The 23,087-nt window shown below is 35.6% G+C and overlaps 1 long non-coding RNA gene across 1 annotated transcript; it reads right to left on the bottom strand.

The window, feature by feature from the left end:
• Positions 1–1,643: 1,643 nt before the first annotated feature.
• On the bottom strand, positions 1,644–23,051 carry LOC136270725 (uncharacterized). Its single transcript, XR_010708569.1, has 3 exons — positions 22,938–23,051; positions 22,662–22,763; positions 1,644–5,345 (listed from the first exon to the last, which is right to left on the bottom strand). It is a non-coding gene; the product is annotated as an uncharacterized lncRNA (long non-coding RNA).
• Between the last annotated feature and the right edge of the window lie 36 nt (positions 23,052–23,087).

A 23,087-nucleotide genomic window follows, 5' to 3' on the forward strand; every position in this document is an offset into this window, starting at 1 on the left:
TAAGGAATCCTAATTTTAGGCTAATGTGTGAATAAAAGGTTAATGGGAAACATTTTCTAGTGGTATATGGTTTCATTAAGGCACATTAAATTAGATCATTTGTATATCTTTTAGACCAATGTACGTGTCTATTACTTTTGATGTTATTTAGTAGTCATTATTTGTTAGTTGTCATGTATTATACATTTATTTTAAGCTGAGTTAGGCATGTCGACATATTTGTGTAAAATAGATCGAGATTATCAATCAGCGATTTTTCAGCAGTTAAAACTATTAGAATAAGAATTATTTTTTCCCGTGCAAGTAAGTGATAATTAAAACGAAATCGAGAAACCTTCTATGTGTCCTCTTTATATCTGTATAAAGGTCATAGACTAAGAAATCCTAATTGTGTGAGTGAAAGGTTAATGGGAAACATTTTCTAGTGGAATATGGTTTAAGGGACATTAAATTAGATTATTTATACGTCGTTTTTATTTTGCTGTTAATATTTGTCCATCTAAAAATGCCCGAAGAACGTATTCTTAGAATAACCAAATCACTCAAAACACAAGGAAGGCTTTACTATAGCAGACTTTTTGACATACTGTCCTTTGATGGCCAAATCAAATTAATAATTGTACCTATCTAAAGTTACCACACTTGATTTAATGATGCATTTTGTGATGCTTATGCACTATTACAGGTTTAGATGCTTTATCTGACCCATAGGTTTCAGGTGCAAGATGAGGTGAATATTTTTGGGAGCAGGATTGAGTGTTTGGATCTGGTCTTATATCTAGGTAATTAAATTAGGGCTTATTCAAGTTTGCATTGTTGATTTTAGTGTGTATATGAAATACAGATCTGAAGCTAATACCTACAAATATGAAGCTTGATTTCATTTACATGGATGATAGTGGAAGTAAAAAAAATGGACTAGTTAAAAGTTGTAATAGTTATGGAACTGGCTTAGATATCTCATAATACTTTCTTGGCCGTATTGAGTCTAAAATAACAAGTCTGAGATAACAAGGTTTGATTGTATTTAGAATTCCTCTTTAGAAAATGAAACTTCGCCATTTTTGCTCAATAGTTATTTAGCCCATAAATGTTTTTAGACATTTGAATCAAATGCATTTTTTTTACCATTTCTTTTTATTTCTAAGAAATATTCAGGGTCTTGAATAAGATCCATGGTTTCGGGTGTTAGACTGCTGGGAAGTGTCATAATTATGTTTTTTGTTACAGTATGACTGTTTTACCAAACACAATGTGTTTGTTAATTATTTATGGGTGTTAAATGAACATGCTTAGATTATTTGCCTTATTTTCAACAACATCGCAAAATGTATTAACAAAAGAATAAATAACTTTATCAATGTTTTAATTTTTTTTTCAATTCATGACATTTGATTCAGACGTCAATATATTTGTGGCATAGTATTTTTGAATTAGAGATTCTTGTGAGAATGATAACAGTAGTGCCTAAAGATTTATTTTCATAAACATAAATTGCCGCCAATTTAAAGTCTTGAATAAAACTCAATTACTTCACTTTTTTCAAATTTCATTATTTTTTCTGTATAATCACTTAAGACAATTATATAGACTATAATTTAACATTTTATATATCAAAATACAATACTTTACTACATGTAACAATAAAAATAATATTGTAATAATATTAATAACCTTTGACGACCAATTCAATGATTATGAATTCTTAATACTGTGTTATTGTATAAACATTCAATTAGTTGTTTGCAGGAAAATAAAATAGAGTAGAACAGGAAGCTTTACATTGTTTGAATGTTTTAACATGGAAGTTATGTCTTGCAAATCATCTAGGCACATGTAGATGGTTCCTTTTTCTCTATTCCATGATTGCACAGTACAAAAATCCAATATACTAATCAAACATGAACATTATGCAACAATAAGTATAAAATGAAAGATGATCTTTTAATAATGCTCCGTGAAGAACATAATTTTAGACAAAGCGTCAGAAATCCACATTGTACAGGTTTGCTTGTGACGACTGCATTCATTCAATTTCCATTTACTTAAATCAAATGAGAAAAAGACAACAAGAGGAAGAGATAGTGGTATATTATTGACGTTAATAATGCTCATCTATACGAGTGATTGTCAATAATGCAATTTCTGAAATAGTTCGATACAACAATGTGCTGTTTTTAAATAAACATTTATTTTCAATAATTCTATATATGAAGGTGATGATCATTGATATAAGCAAATACAATTTGACTCCATGTAGCCTTGTACGTCATATGAAATGTGTAAGATCAAACCCTTTTAGTTTGGACCAAAAATAAATATGCGTATAACAGAAAAATTAAATTTCCTACACATTCAGGTGTAAGGTCAAGTATTTCAAAACGTGTCAGTGAGCGTCTCCTGAACGTGTTATGTGGCTTAAATATCATAACAGACATTTACTAGATTATGAATTAGAAAAATGAATAAAAAATAATGCTCTCGACATTCTTTCAACGTGACAGAATACAAAAAGGGAAAAATACGAATCCGGGTCAAATATGTTGTTAAAAATGTTGTCTTTTCGTTGCAAAAAACCCATGGTGCTATCATTTTTATCAACCAGATCCAAATAAGTAGGATTGAGGCCACTAGAAAGTCGAGTGTCTGCATTCCTTTTTAATAAGATATTGACAGTTTTGTATTGTCTCCAAGCAAAAGCAATGTAAAGTGGACTGACTTCGTCTTTGTTACATAAATTAATATCTGCCCCATGATCCAGTAAAAGTTGTACAGTGGCATCATGACCGTTTTGACAAGCAATAAAAAGAGGACTAACTCCGTCCTCCCTACATAAATTAATGTCTGCTTGTTTACTCAGTAAAAGTTGTACAGTGCTATCATGGCCGTTTTGACAAGCGATATAAAGAGGACTGGCTTTGTCCTCCATACATAAATTAATGTTCGCTCCTTTACTCAGCAAAAGTTGTACAGTGCTTTCATGTCCATTTTCACAAGCTATAAAAAGAGGACTTACACCGTTCTCATTACATAAACTAATATCTGCTCCTTTACTCAGCAAAAGTTGTACAGTGCTTTCATGTCCATTTTCACAAGCTATAAAAAGAGGACTTACACCGTTCTCATTACATAAACTAATATCTGCTCCTTCACTCAGTAAAAGTTGTACAGTGCTATCATGACCGTTTTGACAAGCTATAAAAAGAGGACTGGCTTTGTCCTCCATACATAAGTTAATGTCTGCTTCTTTACTCAATAAAAGTTGTACAGTGCTATCATGACCGTTTTGACAAGCGATATAAAGAGGACTGGCTTTGTCCTCCATACATAAATTAATGTCTGCTCCTTTACTCAGTAAAAGTTGTATAGTGCTATCATGTCCGTTTTGACAAGCTATATAAAGAGGACTGGCTTTGTCCTCCATACATAAATTAATGTTTGCTCCTTTACTCAATAAAAGTTGTACAGTGCTATCATGTCCGTTTTCACAAGCAATATAGAGAGGACTGACGCCGTTTTCCCTACATAAATTAATGTCTGCTCCGTTACTCAGTAAAAGTTGTACAGTTTTATCTCTTCGAGTTGCGCCTGATTCTTCATCCTTATAGTTTCCCTGTTCCTGGGTATCGTTACCAGCTGCTAATATCAAGGGGGTCCAACCGCCTTTTTCTTTTGTCTTTAGATTGACATTTACTCCCATCTTAATCATCTCAAGTAGTAACTGATAATTATGGAACACAGATACAATGTGAATAGAAAGTAAACTTCCCCATCTTTTACATAAAATATCTTTTGCTTGGTCTTTAAAATCATTGTTAAGCAATTCTGTTGAACCATTGCAACACACTGCAGGAATATAATAGCTGCGAAAATTGGATTGCATTTGTTTATAAAACAATTCCGATGAATAATGGCAAACACGAGGAGAAACATAGCTTAAAAAATTTGTTTGCATTTGTTCTAATGAATGCAAAATATTCTGTGATAGTTGTGTATGACAAAATACAATCAGACAAAAAAGTGGCGATATTTCATTTTCAAAATTCAAAAAAGAGGTTTTGGTCAAGAGTAAGGTTTTTGATGTCTGATCAAGCTCTTGTTTATTAACCGAAAGTTTCTGTTTTTTAATAAACATATGTAGATTTCCGGAATGATCTGCTATTTTTTCCTCCAGTACTTTTAGTATTTTTTTATTCCTCAGACAGGGATTGAGTACGACATCTAACAGGCGTTCTCCATACAGTTCAGTGTAAAGCCTTGCTCCAAGTATTTGTACGTATCTGTCACTGAGGTAAATAGTAAATGAATCGTCGTGTTTATCAACATCTTCTAATCGAACCCTTTTTCTGAGGAAGCCAATATCAGCGTAAATTATTGTTTCTCTTGGATAATCTGTTCCAAACACATGCGTTGTAACCTCCATCACAAAATCGTGATAAAAATGATAAGTGTCTCCAATTGTTTTGACGAAAAAACCATTCAGGGAGTTAAGATTGTCCCTGATAGCTGAAGGTGGTATATTCTCTGGTAATCCACAAAGTTTTAACGTGTGTTTGAATTTTTTTTCCATGTCTTTATTTTCTAAAAGATCATATACGCAAAGGTTATCGTTAAAAAAACAAGGAGAGCCAAAGCACAATATTTACCCTTGTCTTTTTCTTTGAACCCTATTATTTCCTCCTTTAGCACTGTGGCGGGTTCTGTAAAAAACCCTATACACGTATTTATGTTATCCTCTTGGAAAGAATATAACTTGCACAATAACGGAAAATACTTTTCCACTTCAAAAATCGTATCGCAATCTTGATTAGGAAAGTTCATACCAGTTGTATATTTTGTCAAAATCTGCCGTTTTTCATCAATAGTTAATTTATTTTTGTTATCATCGATGTCTACGATATGTGATTGATAAACGAAAGAACGTGTAAATCTCGTATCGGAAATTATGTGATTTCTACAAGACATCATAAGTTTTGCTGTTTTTAAGTATAACCTTAATTCTTCTTCATATCTTTGCCACAAATTATTTAATATTTCATCAAAAGATTCTTTTCCGAACGGATCATTAAAAACACAAATGGTTCTATTCTCTCGAAATCGACTTGAAGAACATTCATCCAATATGTCTTGTACACGGTTTACTCGCTTAATGATCCAACCCTGTTCTCTGTATTTAAGTGCAATATGTTGAATAATGGCTGACTTTCCGGATCCTGAGTGACCAGCTACAATAACCAGGTTCTTTGTTTTAATCAGTTTTTCTACTTCTTCACAAGCCTTTGTTGAAATAAAATTAAGATCATCCTTTGTCCATTGGTCAAATATGGCCTTTTCAATTCGTGATTCTACAATAGAGGAAAGAGTAAAATAGTTAACCTTAAATATGATATAATTATAGATTTAAGATACATGTATTGCCAAACCCATGCTCTTTGTAATACCCTTTCTCCAGAAAGATATATTAATTAGTCATTATAGAGGTATAATGAAAGAGAGAATTTTCTCCCTTGGGTTCGATAATATTCTTCCCCCGTATATTTTTTTAATAAGGCCTAAAATAGTAAACATTGATATATACGTAGGTTATTCTTTTCTTTTTATAAATACTATTTTTATCATAGAAAAGGTCGTTAAACTATTAAAGAATAAGCTTCTTAAGAACATTGTTTTAAAAAAAATTCTGATTGCACTCTGAATAAGACACCAAAAAGACGCATAAATTTGAACAGATTTGGATCTAGATTAGAATCTACACTATCTGAGGATGCTCCTACACAAGTGTCCGTTTTCTGGCGAAACGCTTCTTGAGAAGAAGATTATTGAAATTTTTTTTAAAATGTTCAAAAATTACTAATAATACCCCTTGAAAAAATGCATTGTCTTTAATTTTCACAACCATGAATCCCCTTTGCCTAAGGGTGCTTTGTGTCAAGTTTGGTTAAAATTTGTCCAGGGGTTATGGAGAAGATGTTGAACATGTGAAAAGGTAACAGATGGATGGTCGCACGCCAGTCAGGATGTGATCAGTAAAGCTCACTTGAGCTTTCAAGCCAGGTGAGCTAATGAAACACTTCCTTTTGCCTTCAACTCGACATTTTGATATATTGATGATATTTTATTCATTAACAACAGTTTCTTTCACTCTTAATTATGTTAACTTAAAGAGACAGTACGGCTGAAAACAAGTGTGTGAATAACTTCAGATTTATCTATGGGTCGTTAGAAAATAAGAAATAACGTTGATTGTAATAGTTGAAATACATTAAAATACCTTTCACATACCTAATTAACGTAATCATTAGCTTCCGGAATTCAAGGGTCGTACAAACCGGAATAATCTTATATCGTTTATTTGTACCACGTGATTTTGATTGACAGTAATTGACAGCTGCCGAAAACTACAATATCTTCGTCCGACTACGGTTGCCATGGTATACGAGGTAAAAGGGATTCTATAAACACATAATCGCTTTCTCGATAATTTATTAATGGTTAACCAGTTTCGGTCCATTTTAAAATAAACAGACATAAATATATCAAATGACCCTTTAAGGGGCCTAATTTACAAACATGAATTTAGGTTGTAACAACTCCAACGATAAACACACACAATACATGTTAATGATTTTAAAATGAATTATATATGAAAATATAATTTTGAAAACTTTGAACAATTATTACATGAGAGAAGTAGAACGGACATATTTCTATCAACAAACATGTCCAGGATAATCTTTGCAAGCCCTGCATGTCTTTTGTGTACAGAAAATACGCATTCGTGATAATATAGAAGGCTTAACTCCGTAAGACGTTGCAATGTAAATATGTATGGGTTATACGTAATTATTAATTTTAATGAAATAATTAAATTTATTTAATAAAGAAATTTATAATTTTCTTAAAGTGTATACATACATGAGTAGTAAAAAAATACCGAACCCGATCGGAAATCTAATTCAAGTGTAATTTTTTATGAGATGTGCCGTACTGTCTATTAATATATCCAAGTGAGCTTGAAATGAAAGATGCCACAGATTCTGAAACATCTGTTTGATATTTGGATATTTTACTAAACAATGATATTAATGGTAACCTAACAACAAAACTATATGATAAACGTTATGATTTTACTTTTTCCATCGTCAACTTCCCTTACTTTTGTAGCAACACAGGATGAATGACCATCTTTAAGTTCTCCTTAAAGATAGCTTAAAGATGCTTAAAGGTAGCTTAAAGACGATCTTTAAGCCACCTTTAAGCTACCTTTAAGCTATATGTGTTGCTTAAAGATGGCTTAAAGAAAGCGTAAAGATGGCTTAAAGGCAGCTTAAAGACTATCTTTAAGCCACCTTTAAGCCACCTTTAAGGACAACTTATAGGTCCTTAATGTCCAAACGTCTTTAAGCCACCTTTAAGCCACCTTTAAGCTACCTTTAAGCCACCTTTAAGCTACCTTTAAGCCACCTTTAAGCCATTAAAAAAAAATTATTTCAATACTGTGCTTAATTTCCAACAAAATGTATTAACTTTATGAAAGAAAAGGTATCAAAACGGTTTTTGTTCTAGAAAGAAAAATGAAAAAAAAACCACAGAAAAAAACCGGCCTTGGCGAGGATTGATCCCGGGACCCTTAGTTTACTAGCATCACCACACTTCCTCTGCGCCACGTCAACTTACATATATAATAGTGTTTTTATATCCTATATATCAGTGGATATTGAATCACTGTATTGAATGTGTTTACTTAAAAAAAATTTGACAAACCATTCAGTTTGTAACAATCAATTATATCTAATTTATAAATTACATGCATGCGTGTATTTAGAATGAAATACGGAACTTGGTCTTCAGTGAACAAAAATATATAATACCTAAATGGAAACCGTTAGGTTCACTATAGTAGGCTTTCTTAGTTAATAAATTTAAACCGAGTAGATATACGTTCATCTAATTTAATTATAGCTATAAAAATGTAAGAAAGAAAATGAAATCATTTCTTTTATTAAATGCATCGATACTATTAGGGTATTTGTTCAATTTCCCGCAATTTCCCGGTTTTCATGATCGCGGCGCCGTTCCAATATGTTTAAATATTTACATGTAATTGTATGTACATGATTTTTAAACTATCAATTCTATAACAAACAAAATTACCAATTACCGGTGACGTATTTACTGCATGTGGCAATTGCAAATGACTTGTATATACAATTGTATGTGCCAGGCCGGGTATATTTGACATATTTACCCTTATACATATATTTAAATAATCAACCCCTATTTATGATCACCGGTACATTATTTAATTAGCCTCAAGATTTTACTCTTACATACATGTATCGTTAATTTGTAGACGTAACATCTTTGAAACCCAGAGCTAAGAAATAATACTTTGAAAATGAATTACAAATGTAAATTAACTTTTATTCACTAGACTTATCGTATACTCGTACATACTAAGATTCAACGCCTTTAGAAACCCTGACGTGCACCTGGGCACACGACACACCTGTTGTGTATATCTTGTATATTCTGTGTTAGTTCCAGGGGTTTTCTTAAGTTGGACAAACAATAGACTTTAATTAGATATACACAAACATGCACCTGGGCACACGACACAACTGTTGTGTATATCTTGTATATTCTGTGTTAGTTCCAGGGGTTTTCTTAAGTTGGACAAACAATAGACTCTAATTAGATATACACAAACGAACAAAACTATGTCTAGACAAACAAAGCAGTAATATCCTGCCCGATATAACAAAGGCAGTTGAGAGTCTTTTCATCTTTAACATGTATCTAGCAGATCTAGAGTTAGAAATAACGAAAATTGAAAAAAAAAATACAAACCTTAAACCGATTATCAAATTAAATCATGCATTTTTGGTTCATTATCTTTATTTTGTTTAATAACCGGAGGAACAGAGAGAGAGAGAGAGAGAGAGAGAGAGAGAGATTTTTTTCACCGACTAATTTATAGTAGGAAACAAACATACTTTAATTAGTTTTATGCACATATTAAGATACAGAGACTGCGCTCATCCCTACAATAATTTTGAAACCCCCCAAAAATTATAAAGAATTTTATAACGGCAATCTGTGTCCATCGGAGCGGTGCTGAAGATAGCGATCTGTGTTTAATGGAGCGACGATTAAAACCGCCTGGAACACCCCCCCCCCTTCCTTGGAAATTATATTATCACTCGGATGACCCCCTCCCATCTCTATAAAAGAGCTTTTGCATTTAATATATGTTTTTATTGTTCAGCTTGATCAATATTGACTTAAAGGCCACTTAAAGACAGTGTAAAGGCAGTGTAAAGAGAGCGTAAATGCCACTTAAAGATGCTTAAAGGTGGCTTAAAGAAGTTTGGACATTAAGGACCTATAAGCACTTGCTTAAAGGTGACTTAAAGGCGGCTTAAAGGTTGTATAGCCTTTAAGCTCCTTTAAGTCACCTTTAAGCCACCTTTAAGGACTTGCTTAAAGATGGTTTTTCGCCCTGTGCAATATACAATCATCTCCTGTTTCTGGGGTTTATGTCTCTCAACTTATTATTTATGCGAGAGCATGCTCTTTATACAAACACATTCTTAAACGAAGCAAACTACTAACAAACAAGTTGTTGGAAATACAATGTTTCATTAAGAAGCATGCAATGCCGACTGATGTTTTTCATACTTGTTAGATCATTATTTATACACGGATTGACTATGGTTTCTTCTGTTTTTTATGACCCTTGCAGTGAGCAAATAGCTTGTGCGACAAGTCAGTAGTGGATGCGACTCCTCCTAGGCACTATCTCTATCGTTAGAAAGGTCGGAGGTGCTTTGCTCTGAGTTTTTATCTTGCTTTATGGATTTTTGGAGATGGTTTACAGTTTGTTATGGTCATTTTTATTCATATACATGTATAAGATCAACACAAACGTTTCAGAGAACGTTAAATAAGCAATAACCATAACATATATAAAATTGATTATTATGAATATGATTATCTAAAAAAAGACGTTGCTAAAAGTAGATTCATCTTATGTGGTAGGGTTTTCGTCTTTGGTGAATGTTTTGCTGAAGAATATTAGTATCTCGCTCACAGGCAACTTCTCCACTGAGTTATTCAACTTATTACAATAAGGGAAAGTATACTACCAGCCTAGGTCTTGGGCAAAATACAAATTTTTTTTAATTATCAATCGGTAGTTTTCCTTTTTCAGTACATCCGTCGTTTTTAAATATACAATAAAAAATGTGGAAATGTAAACAGGCGAATATGAAGTTTAAAGCTAAATTCAGATATACGTTGGTCTATAGGAATTTGGCGCTTGTCATTGTCATTTTTTATGTATAATCAAGATTCATAAGTTTTACATGAGAAATCTTATTTGAAATCTATTTGGTAACATATTTGGTTTTTTTTAAAACGAAAGTTTAAAATCTTAGTCTTGTTAACTGTATAATATCAGCACAAAATTATTCGGTGTCACACTTAAACGCTTAGCTCTATAGAGTTTATAAATCTAGGGTAAACATGTTGGCGATCGTTAATTCGCGACAAAAGCTAAATGGAAATGGGATATTTTTCTTCCATAATTAAGATATGTCATTCTCATTCACATGTACAGCCAACAAGATAGCTGCAATGATGTAGCCTTCCCCAATTTTTTTTTATATCTGATGTTTACTGGAGAGAGCTTAAATTCCATGGGACCTCCGTAATGGTGAAATTTGTTATTTTCATGAGTCTTACTTCGTTACACAAAGAGCCACGTTTTGTCAAAAGTGTTGGCATTTTGTTTCTTTTTTTAATTTCGAGAGAATTGTCTATCTTTTTTAGTTTTCTTATTAATAACGTGTTTTAAAAACAAGACTATGCATTTTGGAAACATACAATGGCAAGAATTTCCATGAACTACTTTGCTTCGCGTTGAAGAAATGGGATTGAATTTATAAAGCTTGTTGCAAAATTCAAGGCAGCAACTGTTGTACTTTTTGACATATTTTTGTTTATAGCCGCTGACAAAATTTGGCCGCTCTCTGACGCTTAGCCGACATTAAAAGCATGAGAGAGAGAAAAAAGAAAGAGAAAGAGAGATATAGAGAGATTGTCAGACTTTACTACACAATATGCATAAAGAAACACCAAGAGAGCCCGGCTTTCAGTACTTCAGTACATTGATTTGACTTCCTTATGAAAAATGATCTTTTAAATCAGGTTGAACTAAATAACTGTATAAAAATCAAAACCAGATAAAACATATCAGCGTATTTACCAGTCGTCTTTTTCAGCAGCCATGACGGTTTTCGTGGGATTTTATGGGATTTACGTTTAGAGTGTTGATAAGTTTCATAACGTTAATGTCAGTTTAAAGAAGCGATCTTGTCTCGTTATATCACTTAAACATCATCTAAGGAAATAGTATACAAAGGACAATTCAAGGGTCAGTAAACATGGCGGACAAATTCGACCTATGTTTTGACATACACGAAAAATTACCTATAGATGGGCTATACTTTATATTTTTGGACTAATTTATGCCATACACAACTACAGTGTTTAAGTTCAGGTAAGAAATGCAAATTTTATTGTCATTCATATACGATTTGAGTCATTACGGAGATCCTATGAAGTTGACACCCTTCCCCATCCCCCCCCCCCCCCAAAAAAAAAAATCGGGAGAGGGCTACATTATTGCAGCAACCTACAAGAGTAACAGAGAGCGCATATGATTGCATATGGTAATCACCTGCATAATATTACGCATAAGAATATGATATTGGTATAAACATGTGTAACAGGTGGTTAGAGGTTAAGTCCCTACCGGGACTCGAAACAAGGGCCTCTGATATACTCTGCAAGCACTCTAAATATTCAGGCTCAACAAATTGATTGACAGTCAAAGACCTGTTAACCTGGTGACATAATCACCCTCATGGTACTAATTTGTCCTCGAACCTACGAATTAATATGTTGTGAAACATGTTCCAAGGGTGTGACCGTGGGATTTGTACGCTAAGCGCCAAATGTTAAATTTGGTGAAAAGTCAAATCCTTATAATGCCCTAACATGAAAAATGTCAATAATATTTACATCCAATTCTTTATGTATTGGATGGTGTTATCGAAGAAAGGGCCGACACCATTATCTCCCCTTTGTCACGCACTTTATTACTAGAGTTATCTCCCCACTGAGTATAGAAATTAAAGCCCAAGCCCAATAATCTTTCTTTCACTTCCTGTTGCTGAGAAGATAGGTTGCTTAAGTTTATTATATTTTTATCTTTGATAAGCACGTGCTGCAAATAAATTTGTCAAAAAATACAATTTACAAATTATTGTCAATCTTTAATTTCGGCTCAATTAATGCCGATGCTTTCATTATGTTTTGATTTATATGGATTTTATTTCGGGTAGTCAAATATTTGGATAACCTTTCCCTTAGCCATTTTGATTTTTTTGTTGAATTTTCTGATTTCCTCGTTTGATCAAGATAATTATCGATTAATCTCTTATAAATATATACACATGTTAGACTAATTTTGAAATCATTTTTTTTTTAATTAACACTTGTTTATTTCTACATATTGCGAATTATCAACTGATTAAAATGCCACCACGGCGGTCCAAACGGATGAGAATTGAGACGACAAGGGCGAGCGAAAGTAGAACGGCAAGGACCAGGGAGCAGCGACCCAATGGTATAATGGATGATGGCCCATCAGAACCGGTGCAAACCAATTCGGAGGTCACGCAACCATCAAGGACAACGACGTGATCTTCTTATGCCATATGCATGGATGATATTCCTCCAGCAGTCCCATCGGTCCACAACATGCTAGGTATGCACGTTAGCAATGCAATTAAACAAAAAATTATAGAAGGGCAGTATATTGATCTGGCCTCTCTATTACCTCCTAGACCTGGTGGCGATGAAAAAAAATTAATTGTAAATAATATGGGGGAAATAATATCCAAGGATGCTAACCCCAAAAAGGTTGATACCATAGAACAGTGGACTGATCTCATGTTTATATTTGCTGGGATTTATCTTAGTGGCCACCCTGCTAAATCCATAGAGCTTTTGAAATACATGCAGTGTGTTAGGATGGGGGCTAATAGGGGAGCAGTTGGGATGGAAAGAATACGATGTTCAGTATAGGTTACGTAAGGCTCATAATCCAGCATCATCATGGGGGGAAGTGGATTCTGAGCTCTGGTTAATGTACATGACCCCAACTTCAACCGTTAATGCTCCTCAAACCCTGCCCAGAGCTACATCCATAGGAAAGTGCTACAACTTCAATTTCAAAGGGTCTTGCGAAAATATTCCTTGCACGTACACTCAAAGTTGTTTACGTTGTAGCGGCCAACATGCTATGATACACTGTACTCTTGCTCAAACTCATATGCATAATTTTCGTGACCCAGATTCCCAACACAACATGCTAACAATCAACCCAGGACACAACAATCGCATTTCAGGGGACCCCAGAACCCCAACAACCTGCGCCCCCGTTTTAGATTTACAAACCCACAAGGTGTGGGGCCTCGGCAAAACCCCTATTAAACTCCCGGCACTTGAGAAGTACTTGTCAGATTATCCAAAAACTCAGACTGCGAAAAAATTATTTTTAGGGTTTTCCCAGGGTTTTCAATTATATTACACGGGGCCAAGAATTCATATTCAATAAAAAAATTTGATATCTGCGTATGAACATCACAACGAGCTTCGAGAAAAAATAATGAAGGAAGTAGAATTAGGACGGGTTGGGGGGCCATTTCGGGATCTACCAATTTCAAACCTCCGCATATCTCCTATCGGAGTGGTGCCAAAGGGGGACAACTCTGGTTGGAGATTAATAACACACCTCTCATTTCCTAAATTCAATAGCGTAAATTTTTTCATAGACCCAGAGGAAAGCTCAGTTAGATATACATCTTTTGACTCGGTTATACAGATGATTGCTTAAATTGGTCAGGGGGCATTTATAGCAAAATGCGATATAAAATCAGCTTTTAGACTTTTGCCAATATGTCCAAGGGATTTTGACCTACTTGGTTTTATGTTTGATGATATGTACTACATTGATAAGTGTTTACCAATGGGGTGTTCTGTGTCATGTAAGGTCTTTGAAGAATTTGCAACATTTTTAAACTGGTTGGCAATAAAAAAAATCTCATGTAGACACAATAGACCACTATTTGGACGATTTTATATTTGCGGGTCACAATGCTTCTGTTTGTAAGGACACCATGTCTGCATTTCATAGTATTTGTCATGATCTAGGGGTACCTTTAGCTGAGGATAAAACTGTAGGTCCTACCACTTGCTTAACATTTTTAGGTTTGGAAATCAACACTATTGAAATGCTGGTTAGAGTACCTTATCCAAAATGTGTTGAACTCCAAAATCTTTTAAAACAATTGTCTCCACTCAAAAAAGTCACACTTAAGCAGTTGCAGTCAGTGCTGGGAAAACTTAATTTCTTTACAAGGGCAATTCGGCCAGGCCGTGCATTTATTCGGCGCCTGTATGACGCCACCATCGGTGTCACGCAACCACATCATTACCTAAGAGTTACTCAATCTATGCGGGGGGATTTTTTTATGTGGTGTAGGTTTTTGGAGGATTTTAAGGGTGTGGTTTATTTCTTAGAAGAAGAATGGTATTCAGATCAAAATCTCAATTTGTTCACCGATAGCTCAGGGTCTGCTCAACTATGATGTGGGTCGTATTTGAATAGGGAGTGGTGTTTCTTTAGTTGGCCCAAAAATTGGAAATATATCGATGGGCATCACGACATGACCCTATTAGATTTTATCCCAGTGGTTTTATCTGTTATCATTTGGGGCAACAAATTAGCCAACAAAAAAATTACATTTCACATAGACAATCAGGCATTGGTTGCAGTTTTGAACAAACTAACCTCTAAATCTGAGCTTGTCATGGTATTAGTTAGAGCATTTGTCTTAAAATGCATGCGACACACCATTTTATTTCGTGCTGAATATATTTCAACTAAATCTAATAATATTGCTGATGCCATTTCTCGTAAACAGTGGACCAGGTTTCGCCAGGCCGCACCAAACGCAAGGAGGAACCCGAACCCATCCCCCAGTCATTTCACAACCTTATTTCAAGTTTGAACTTGATCGGCTGCTAGAAGCTGCAATATCCGATAACACACACAGGGTTCAAAAAGTCGGTTTACTGTCGTATCAAACATTTTGTCATCAGTTCGCACTTGTATATTGGCCTCCAACACTATGTTCGGTGTTTCAGTACTTATTGCATCTATCAACATCTGGCCTTGCTTATTCAACGGTGCGTTCGTATTTGTCTGCAATTTCTTACCACTGCAAGTTACAAGGAATAGGGGACCCAACTTCTCAATTTTTTGTTACAAAGCTTTTGCAGGGCATGAAACGGTTAAATCACAATTCTGATACAAGACTGCCTATAACTAAAGACTTGCTTGAAAAAATAATTTTGGTTTTACCCACTACATGCACTAATTCTTATGAAACAAGTCTTTTCTCGGCAGCATTTTCACTGGCATTTCATGGTTTATTTCGTGTCGGTGAATTGACTGTTCACTGTAAAATTCCGAACAATATTGTACTTGGTATGGAAAATCTAACTCTAGACCCTGATAAACAGCTATTGTTAATTAATCTCAAACATTCCAAGACTGACCAGGTAGGAAAAGGTACCATTTTGCAAATTGGTAAATCTGAGGGAGTTGGGTGTCCATTCAAGCTTGTTGAGAAATATTTAAGTGTTCGCCCGTTGACTGCAGGGCCTCTTTTTTGTCACTTTGATAAGACCCCGCTCACAAGATACCAGTTTACGGCAGTACTCTCAAAAGCAATAGTTCGTCTTAAGTTACCGGAGAACACAAGATACAAATCTCATTCTTTTCGGATTGGAGCTAGCACTGAATTGGCATTGCAAGGTTTTTCTGCGGAAACAATTCAGAAATGTGGAAGATGGAAATCTTCGTGTTACAAGACATACATTCGCATACCAAAATTCTAACTCATAGGCCATGACGGTTTTCGTGGGATTTTATGGGATTTACGTTTAGAGTGTTGATAAGTTTCATAACGTTAATGTCAGTTTAAAGAAGCGATCTTGTCTCGTTATATCACTTAAACATCATCTAAGGAAATAGTATACAAAGGACAATTCAAGGGTCAGTAAACATGGCGGACAAATTCGACCTATGTTTTGACATACACGAAAAATTACCTATAGATGGGCTATACTTTATATTTTTGGACTAATTTATGCCATACACAACTACAGTGTTTAAGTTCAGGTAAGAAATGCAAATTTTATTGTCATTCATATACGATTTGAGTCATTACGGAGATCCTATGAAGTTGACACCCTTCCCCATCCCCCCCCCAAAAAAAAAATCGGGAGAGGGCTACATTATTGCAGCAACCTACAAGAGTAACAGAGAGCGCATATGATTGCATATGGTAATCACCTGCATAATATTACGCATAAGAATATGATATTGGTATAAACATGTGTAACAGGTGGTTAGAGGTTAAGTCCCTACCGGGACTCGAAACAAGGGCCTCTGATATACTCTGCAAGCACTCTAAATATTCAGGCTCAACAAATTGATTGACAGTCAAAGACCTGTTAACCTGGTGACATAATCACCCTCATGGTACTAATTTGTCCTCGAACCTACGAATTAATATGTTGTGAAACATGTTCCAAGGGTGTGACCGTGGGATTTGTACGCTAAGCGCCAAATGTTAAATTTGGTGAAAAGTCAAATCCTTATAATGCCCTAACATGAAAAATGTCAATAATATTTACATCCAATTCTTTATGTATTGGATGGTGTTATCGAAGAAAGGGCCGACACCATTATCTCCCCTTTGTCACGCACTTTATTACTAGAGTTATCTCCCCACTGAGTATAGAAATTAAAGCCCAAGCCCAATAATCTTTCTTTCACTTCCTGTTGCTGAGAAGATAGGTTGCTTAAGTTTATTATATTTTTATCTTTGATAAGCACGTGCTGCAAATAAATTTGTCAAAAAATACAATTTACAAATTATTGTCAATCTTTAATTTCGGCTCAATTAATGCCGATGCTTTCATTATGTTTTGATTTATATGGATTTTATTTCGGGTAGTCAAATATTTGGATAACCTTTCCCTTAGCCATTTTGATTTTTTTGTTGAATTTTCTGATTTCCTCGTTTGATCAAGATAATTATCGATTAATCTCTTATAAATATATACACATGTTAGACTAATTTTGAAATCATTTTTTTTTTAATTAACACTTGTTTATTTCTACATATTGCGAATTATCAACTGATTAAAATGCCACCACGGCGGTCCAAACGGATGAGAATTGAGACGACAAGGGCGAGCGAAAGTAGAACGGCAAGGACCAGGGAGCAGCGACCCAATGGTATAATGGATGATGGCCCATCAGAACCGGTGCAAACCAATTCGGAGGTCACGCAACCATCAAGGACAACGACGTGATCTTCTTATGCCATATGCATGGATGATATTCCTCCAGCAGTCCCATCGGTCCACAACATGCTAGGTATGCACGTTAGCAATGCAATTAAACAAAAAATTATAGAAGGGCAGTATATTGATCTGGCCTCTCTATTACCTCCTAGACCTGGTGGCGATGAAAAAAAATTAATTGTAAATAATATGGGGGAAATAATATCCAAGGATGCTAACCCCAAAAAGGTTGATACCATAGAACAGTGGACTGATCTCATGTTTATATTTGCTGGGATTTATCTTAGTGGCCACCCTGCTAAATCCATAGAGCTTTTGAAATACATGCAGTGTGTTAGGATGGGGGCTAATAGGGGAGCAGTTGGGATGGAAAGAATACGATGTTCAGTATAGGTTACGTAAGGCTCATAATCCAGCATCATCATGGGGGGAAGTGGATTCTGAGCTCTGGTTAATGTACATGACCCCAACTTCAACCGTTAATGCTCCTCAAACCCTGCCCAGAGCTACATCCATAGGAAAGTGCTACAACTTCAATTTCAAAGGGTCTTGCGAAAATATTCCTTGCACGTACACTCAAAGTTGTTTACGTTGTAGCGGCCAACATGCTATGATACACTGTACTCTTGCTCAAACTCATATGCATAATTTTCGTGCCCCCAGATTCCCAACACAACATGCTAACAATCAACCCAGGACACAACAATCGCATTTCAGGGGACCCCAGAACCCCAACAACCTGCGCCCCCGTTTTAGATTTACAAACCCACAAGGTGTGGGGCCTCGGCAAAACCCCTATTAAACTCCCGGCACTTGAGAAGTACTTGTCAGATTATCCAAAAACTCAGACTGCGAAAAAATTATTTTTAGGGTTTTCCCAGGGTTTTCAATTATATTACACGGGGCCAAGAATTCATATTCAATAAAAAAATTTGATATCTGCGTATGAACATCACAACGAGCTTCGAGAAAAAATAATGAAGGAAGTAGAATTAGGACGGGTTGGGGGGCCATTTCGGGATCTACCAATTTCAAACCTCCGCATATCTCCTATCGGAGTGGTGCCAAAGGGGGACAACTCTGGTTGGAGATTAATAACACACCTCTCATTTCCTAAATTCAATAGCGTAAATTTTTTCATAGACCCAGAGGAAAGCTCAGTTAGATATACATCTTTTGACTCGGTTATACAGATGATTGCTTAAATTGGTCAGGGGGCATTTATAGCAAAATGCGATATAAAATCAGCTTTTAGACTTTTGCCAATATGTCCAAGGGATTTTGACCTACTTGGTTTTATGTTTGATGATATGTACTACATTGATAAGTGTTTACCAATGGGGTGTTCTGTGTCATGTAAGGTCTTTGAAGAATTTGCAACATTTTTAAACTGGTTGGCAATAAAAAAAATCTCATGTAGACACAATAGACCACTATTTGGACGATTTTATATTTGCGGGTCACAATGCTTCTGTTTGTAAGGACACCATGTCTGCATTTCATAGTATTTGTCATGATCTAGGGGTACCTTTAGCTGAGGATAAAACTGTAGGTCCTACCACTTGCTTAACATTTTTAGGTTTGGAAATCAACACTATTGAAATGCTGGTTAGAGTACCTTATCCAAAATGTGTTGAACTCCAAAATCTTTTAAAACAATTGTCTCCACTCAAAAAAGTCACACTTAAGCAGTTGCAGTCAGTGCTGGGAAAACTTAATTTCTTTACAAGGGCAATTCGGCCAGGCCGTGCATTTATTCGGCGCCTGTATGACGCCACCATCGGTGTCACGCAACCACATCATTACCTAAGAGTTACTCAATCTATGCGGGGGGATTTTTTTATGTGGTGTAGGTTTTTGGAGGATTTTAAGGGTGTGGTTTATTTCTTAGAAGAAGAATGGTATTCAGATCAAAATCTCAATTTGTTCACCGATAGCTCAGGGTCTGCTCAACTATGATGTGGGTCGTATTTGAATAGGGAGTGGTGTTTCTTTAGTTGGCCCAAAAATTGGAAATATATCGATGGGCATCACGACATGACCCTATTAGATTTTATCCCAGTGGTTTTATCTGTTATCATTTGGGGCAACAAATTAGCCAACAAAAAAATTACATTTCACATAGACAATCAGGCATTGGTTGCAGTTTTGAACAAACTAACCTCTAAATCTGAGCTTGTCATGGTATTAGTTAGAGCATTTGTCTTAAAATGCATGCGACACACCATTTTATTTCGTGCTGAATATATTTCAACTAAATCTAATAATATTGCTGATGCCATTTCTCGTAAACAGTGGACCAGGTTTCGCCAGGCCGCACCAAACGCAAGGAGGAACCCGAACCCATCCCCCAGTCATTTCACAACCTTATTTCAAGTTTGAACTTGATCGGCTGCTAGAAGCTGCAATATCCGATAACACACACAGGGTTCAAAAAGTCGGTTTACTGTCGTATCAAACATTTTGTCATCAGTTCGCACTTGTATATTGGCCTCCAACACTATGTTCGGTGTTTCAGTACTTATTGCATCTATCAACATCTGGCCTTGCTTATTCAACGGTGCGTTCGTATTTGTCTGCAATTTCTTACCACTGCAAGTTACAAGGAATAGGGGACCCAACTTCTCAATTTTTTGTTACAAAGCTTTTGCAGGGCATGAAACGGTTAAATCACAATTCTGATACAAGACTGCCTATAACTAAAGACTTGCTTGAAAAAATAATTTTGGTTTTACCCACTACATGCACTAATTCTTATGAAACAAGTCTTTTCTCGGCAGCATTTTCACTGGCATTTCATGGTTTATTTCGTGTCGGTGAATTGACTGTTCACTGTAAAATTCCGAACAATATTGTACTTGGTATGGAAAATCTAACTCTAGACCCTGATAAACAGCTATTGTTAATTAATCTCAAACATTCCAAGACTGACCAGGTAGGAAAAGGTACCATTTTGCAAATTGGTAAATCTGAGGGAGTTGGGTGTCCATTCAAGCTTGTTGAGAAATATTTAAGTGTTCGCCCGTTGACTGCAGGGCCTCTTTTTTGTCACTTTGATAAGACCCCGCTCACAAGATACCAGTTTACGGCAGTACTCTCAAAAGCAATAGTTCGTCTTAAGTTACCGGAGAACACAAGATACAAATCTCATTCTTTTCGGATTGGAGCTAGCACTGAATTGGCATTGCAAGGTTTTTCTGCGGAAACAATTCAGAAATGTGGAAGATGGAAATCTTCGTGTTACAAGACATACATTCGCATACCAAAATTCTAACTCATAGGCTTTGCTTATCTATTGTAGACAAACAAAAAGTGTGGTTAGTGGGGTCCTCAATACTGAAGCATGCTCAATTAGAAGCATTTTTAAGACCTGGAGGTCTTCACCTGAACCTGAAAAGGCTAAATATTTCATTATGGTGGCAGGGGTACAGTGGCCTGAAATTGTTTCAAGTAGAGCAGAAGCTTAAAACCCTTGCAAAGGTGGGTCCTGCACCTAATGTCATTTTAATGCACTGTGGGGGAAATGACTTAGGGGAGACTTCTATTAGAAAACTCAGGCTAGTTTGCATGAAGCTTTTTCAATTTATTCAAACCAACTTCCCACATTCTAAGGTCATTTGGTCTTGCATTCTTCCACGCATACAATGGCGTTATTCTCAAAACTCTCGTGCTATGGAATCACAACGTAAGCGCCTTAATTCTTGTGCATCCAGGTTAGCCTTGCGGTATGACCGCGCAATTATCCGCCATCCTGATATAAAGCGTGACTCCTTGTTCTTCTGTGATGGAGTACACTTGTCAAAATTGGCTAATGCTGTTTTCCTAAATACTCTTCAGGGGGGTCTTGAGGCTATTTTAACAAAAGAGCATGCTTGTTATCCGGCTTAGCAAGCTTACCCTAGGGCACGGTTGTAAGTTAAATCCGCTCATACCCCCACCCATATGGTGGCGGAGTTCCCAATCTCTAAAGCTCCATAGCTGCTTTCGAGTTTGGGAACTTATGGCGTGAATGAGCGGGGCTGGTCATTTCAGACTAGTGCATGTATTATTATGTGGACATCGACCCCTGCACCTCCCAAGGGTCAATCGTAAATTCTTGACTTCTGCACCTCCCAGAGTCAAGGTATTAAACCTGTGAACTTTGAATGAACTTTGAACTTTGTTTGAATTTGTTGAATTATGTTAACTACATGAATGATGCTACTTGATGTGTTGAATTTTGAAATTTGGGGCATGCCCTTTGTCATGTATGGCGGCCCATTACCCTTAAACAGCCGTGCCCAATCATCGCCAGATTTGAAATAAAATTAAAGAAATTTATAAATGTTTTACTATTTGTGTTTTGTTGCGCACTTTTCTGAGATAATATTTACATCCAATTCTTTATGTATTGGATGGTGTTATCGAAGAAAGGGCCGACACCATTATCTCCCCTTTGTCACGCACTTTATTACTAGAGTTATCTCCCCATTGAGTATATAAATTAAAGCCCAAGCCCAATAATCTTTCTTTCACTTCCTGTTGCTGAGAAGATAGGTTGGTTAAGTTTATATTATATTTTTATCTTTGATAAGCACGTGCTGCAAATAACCCACCATCCCTCCCTTTTGAAAAGGTATCTGCTGGTTGTTCTCTGTTTTATTTTTCAGAAACCCTGTAAGGACCTGTCATCCGGTACGGCTGTTGTATGCTACACGTGTGCACTTAACACCTGATTGGCGTGAATGAGCGGCGCTGGTCATTTCAGACTAGTGCATGTATTATTATGTGGACATCGACCCCTGCACCTCCCAATGGTCAATCGTAAATTCTTGACTTCTGCACCCCCCAGAGTCAAGGTATTTTATGTTATTATGTTACTTGATGTGTTGAATTTTGAAATTTGGGGCATGCCCTTTGTCATGTATGGCGGCCCATTACCCTTAAACAGCCGTGCCCAATCATCGCCAGATTTGAAATAAAATTAAAGAAATTTATAAATGTTTTACTATTTGTGTTGTGTTGCGCACTTTTCTGAGATAACAAACCGTTAATTATCTCAAAAATCCATAAAACAAAATACAAATTCAAAGCAGAGCAACACGGACCTCCAAATAGATAGCGGTAGGATCAGGAAAATGCATAATTATGCATACATTTTGCATGTTTACCTTTATAAGAAGAATTCATTTTCTCCGTCTCATTGTTTGTAACAAGTGATTGTTTTTCTTCTAATTCAGCTACACCTTTTACATCAATACGTATTTTGCAAACTGAAAGTTTAATTTTACAAATATTTAAACAGTTTGATACATGTGAGATACGGCATTCAATGCTGAATTGTGTAAATCATTTCTGATCGATATCTAAACTTCCATTTTAATATATCTTCATGTGTACTAAAATATTCTATTTTTAAGATGATGTTATTGCAAATGCAAACTTACTTTCGTTAGAAGAATCCATTTTTTCATTTGTTGTGTCTGTAATAAGTGATTTTCTTTCTTCCAATTTATTTGATGCACTTTCTATATCAGTGCTTCTTTTGCAAATTGGAAATTCTAGCATTACAGAAAGTGTATTTGATATATTATAGA

Source organism: Magallana gigas, chromosome 8 (genome assembly GCF_963853765.1).
Source record: "Magallana gigas chromosome 8, xbMagGiga1.1, whole genome shotgun sequence".
NCBI lineage: Eukaryota > Metazoa > Mollusca > Bivalvia > Ostreida > Ostreidae > Magallana > Magallana gigas.